We start from the raw sequence: 5,000 nt of genomic DNA on the forward strand, positions 1-5,000 counted from the left end.
ATATATATACATATATATACACACACAACACTATATTTACATATAAACCTACAACTAACAAATTCATGTACACGTATGCACATTAACCTTATGTGATGATACACATGTACAGAATGTCTAAATCAATACACTAAAACTGTACAAATGTATCGTACTCTGTGCATTACGTATACAGTACAGGCTAAGTTAAGTATATCTTAGTTTAACCAGACCACTGAGCTGATTAACAGCTCTCCTAGGGCTGGCCCGAAGGATTAGATTTATTTTTACGTGGCTAAGAACCAATTGGTTACCTAGCAACGGGACCTACAGCTTATTGTGGAATCCGAACCACATTATAGCGAGAAGTGAATTTCTATCACCAGAAACAAATTCCTCTTGTTCTTCACTGGCCGGTCAGAGATTCGAACTCACGACCAACAACAGTACAGGCTAATCGCACCTGTGATAATATAATTTTTGTGATAAATAATGGGGCATAATTCTTGAATAATCTAGTCGATTAATCTCCAATATTAATATTTACTGATGGTTTAAATTCTACCCGAAAATCTGTGGGAGTGATTTTACGCCCAGTATATTTTACAGAACCTTTTACTCCCGGTGTATGCTGCGCAAGCGGACAAATAGCCTAATAGCCGGAATTTTTTTTATTTCCATGTGTACATGATCATTAGAAGCTTAAAGAGTGAAGAAATATCATTTTATAGAATGACACTTCATTTGAATAAACCATTTCCCCGACAGTTTCAATGTATGAATTGCTGTGAGTTGCGTATACGTACCAAACTAACGAGTCCGTTTAATTTTTAATATCTATAAATGATTTTACGTTTGATTATCTAAAGAGTAGCGCTAATTCTTCTCTAATATCGACATTCACGGACAATTTCAATCCTGGCTTCAGCAAACTTTGATTATGGTCGTAAACAGAGAGGATTTTTCAACAACTTTTTGACTCGCGGTTGTCAATCAGATTTCTGACGAGTATAAAACTGGGGACGTCACATAAAGGAAACTTTCGTCCCTGAAAAAGTTTGAAAACATCAATTGTCTCTTGTCAGTCAACTGTCTTTGAAATCGACGCACTTCAATACATAAGACAAGGTCTGGATTGGAGGGAGAAGAGAGGGAGGAGAAGGAGTGAAGGAATGATGGATAGAGAAAGGGAAAATCGAAGAACATTAAGAGTAGTAGAGGGAAAAGATTTTTTTCTGTTGAAAGCTGGTAAAAGATAAGGAAATATCGCTTTAAATCAAAAAAGAAAAAATTACGATGAAATTCCTTTGAAAGTTTTTGCAAGGCCTCTTTTGAATCGGAAATGTTCTTCTATCATACTGATACTTAAAGTTTTGACTTGGTTATAAACCAAGTGTTCACTTGTTAATCTTTGGAATTCATGCAATGTTAGTTGTGATAATGAAGATGACCTACAGAACCTGGTAAAATCATTGAAGCGTTTATAAAAGGAGCGTATTAAGGATGAATATCAGCCAATGTAAATATATGATGGGTAAAAGAAAGTCGTTATGATATAGATGAATGAATGTCATTGAGAGTGATTCAAGAGTGGAGGAAGATAATTGAGAATTTAAGATAAAAAAAATGAAGTAAAAAAGAGCCCTGCAATTCATCTGGAACAAAGGTGCATTTAAAGGCAAGTTGCTGGAGGTGTAAAAGTGCTGTTGAGTCAGCATTTTTACGGAATAAAGAGTAAATGTTTTACAGAACGCAATGAAGTAATAAAGTACGTATGTATAAAGTAAACAGAGAAAATACAAAAAAGGCTCTGGCTGGAAAGGATGGAATAACTGCTGGAACAGAAAATTCTTAATAGTCGCAGTACATGACAGATATTAGAAGTAAATTTAGTAAAATGACTGATTAGATTCTGAAGAATCTTTTGAGTAGGCACTTGAAGTAGTATGTGGCAAAGAATGTTTCATTCTGTAAAACAGAATATATATATATATGTGTGTTTATATATATATATATATATATATATATATATATATATATATATATATATATATGTGTGTGTGTGTCCCATATACATATATGTATATTCGTATAAACTTATACACAGACATATATGTGTATATATGCATATAAGAATATATATATATATATATATATATATATATATATATATATATATATATATATATATATATATATGAATATATATATATATATATATATATATATATATATATATATATATATATATATGTGTTGTGTGTGTATATACGAATATACATATATGCATACATATATGTATATATGTATGTATATATGTATATATACACATATACATACATATATATATATATATATATATATATATATATATATATATATATATACATACACACTACAAACAATACTTTCAGCCATCATAAAGTTCAATCGTTTCGTATGAGAACTGAATAATAAACTTTGTGAAAAGTTCTATATGAATGAGCGATGGATTCATAAACAAATATGTTTTAAAATACGTAACTAAACACAGATTAAACATTTTGCAGTAGCAGAATAGTAATATCTTATAGAGCTAAACAAGAAAAATAAATATATGGGAAAAAAATTTAAAACAAGCACAAAGACTAGGAGGAGTTAAAACACCCGTTTCATAACCGCAGTACTTATCCATCTGACTAATAAATAAGCCAGCAGTGCACCGCTACACCTAACGTGAAAGGCACAGGCTCGATTACTGACCAGCTAGATGCACCTGTCAATTTTGATTCTCTCTGGGTGTAATTGGCTGATATATATATATATGAAATTTTTTATCACACCGTGATTTATATACATTCATGAAGCTACAAATGTCGCTTACTATCAAATTCACGCTACCTCAGGAATATCCCCGATGGGGAATTATCACAGAAGGGGAATTTATAAGTGATAAATGGATTGGTACTGCCAGGTCTCGATCCCTCGACACAGATACTTATCCGGCAACTCCAGTCGACGGTGTACCCACTGAGCCAATACATTTATCACTTATGAATTCCCCTCCGATGATAATTCCCCATCGGGGATATTCCCGAGGTAGCATGAATTCGATATTACGCGACATTTGTAGCTTCATGATTATATATATATATATATATATATATATATATATATATATATATATATATATATATATATATATATATATATATATATAAGTATGGACTTATTAGGTATCAACCTGCATGGAGAGTACAAAATAAAATTATATTTAACAACTAAGTACTGAAAGCTTAATATATTCTCCTACGTTTTCTTGTACTATGGTGTAATTAGAAATTAACCTATCGAATATTATAAGCCCCGAAACACTAATGCATTTTCTCTCTGCACTCCAGTCCCCAACAGCTGATTCGTCGCTGCGAAACGCCTACCAAAATAAGATACATTCCGAACACCACCGCGAAAGGTTCCATGACCCTTTTATTATCTATGTTTCTCCAGGCTTCTGGGCCTTAATAAAGCTCTACTTCAAAGGAAAGAATTCCTATTTACATGACAATACTAGGGTACCGTAGCCCCGAGCTGTGATGAAGTCTCCTTTCTTCGGTCATGCAGATGGTATTATGGATTTTCTGAACGAAGCGAAAGTTTATACAGAAGAGTCAATGGTATATTGCGACCTATATGCGTTTGTTTGTGTGTGTGTGTGTGTGTGTGTGTGTGTGTACACAGTAGTACGTGAACGTACAAGTTATATTCTTCAAAATATAATGTACACTACAAAAATATTCCAAACTATTTTTTTATATTATCAAACCTACAAAATTAAGTAGAGAAAATCGTTATAAACACTTAATTTTAATTTTTCTAGTTTAAATGGTTATCACATCATTGTTCAAAATAGCTTAAATTGAGATCCATTTTGTTAACATAGACTTATTATCTCTTCATACGCATACATTAAACTAAATTTCACTATATACTTATAAGTAAATTTATTCTGCAGCACAAAATTATCCCTCCTGTGCCATTTCCTGTCTACTTACAGAGTGTCAGTAAAGTCTGGGTGCATGGGAGATTTTACTATCTATTTTATTTATTTATATTATTTTTCCTCCTCAGAATGAAGATGGCTCTGTCTAAAGAAGAACGAATCGATCTGGTACTCTTGATAAGGGTGTCAAAGGTTAAATTCTTCCTGCAGTTTTGCGATAAGACCATCCTTCTCGTCCACTTAAGAGTACCAAACCAATTCGTTCTTCCTTAGACAGAGCCATCTTCATTCTGAGGAGGAAAAATAATATAAATAAATAAAAATAGATAGTAAAATCCCCTATGCATCCAGACTTCATGGACACCCTTAGTTTGACCTCCTCAATTTATATCAGCATCCCACTGAAACCCATAAAAAAAGAAAAAAAAAAAAAGTTTAATGTATGCGGGTTTACGTTCATAGTTGAAAGGTGATCGTCTAGCATGGTGATAAATATTTGGGAATATTCTTGTCATCCAGTCGATAATTAATACTGTTCCAGACTGAAGTTGTTTTTGAAAGATATTACTGATATTACCAAGTAGGTTTACATATCCTGGACTTATTAACTCAGGGATAATATTACTATAAAAGGTGCGAGTTTATCTTATCCTGATTTGATTACTTTTTTTCTTTTTACTTCAGTTTTAATTTTATTCCTGACTTGTAAACGGTCTAATAAAGACTTCCCTCAGATATGGACCAATTATTTCATATTCTGATGTAGCCGATCAATACTTTGTAAAATAAAAATAAACGTATTTTTGTACCTCATATGCGAAGTGATATTCTACCCTTCCGTCGGAGAAACGTACAAAAATAAAAGGAATCAGTGCTCTGTCTCCCTCTGTAATACCGTCTTCTGTTCTAGAAATTCCATCTTTAATCTAGAAACTCACGTCGGTTTAAACACTTTTTGTGGAATGTTATCAGTCCACTTCAGTTTTTCTCTTTCCTTTTTCTCGTTCGTTCACTGAAGAACTTCACAAAAGACGTAAATAAT

This window comes from Macrobrachium rosenbergii, chromosome 20, assembly GCF_040412425.1.
Source record: "Macrobrachium rosenbergii isolate ZJJX-2024 chromosome 20, ASM4041242v1, whole genome shotgun sequence".
NCBI classification, from domain to species: domain Eukaryota; kingdom Metazoa; phylum Arthropoda; class Malacostraca; order Decapoda; family Palaemonidae; genus Macrobrachium; species Macrobrachium rosenbergii.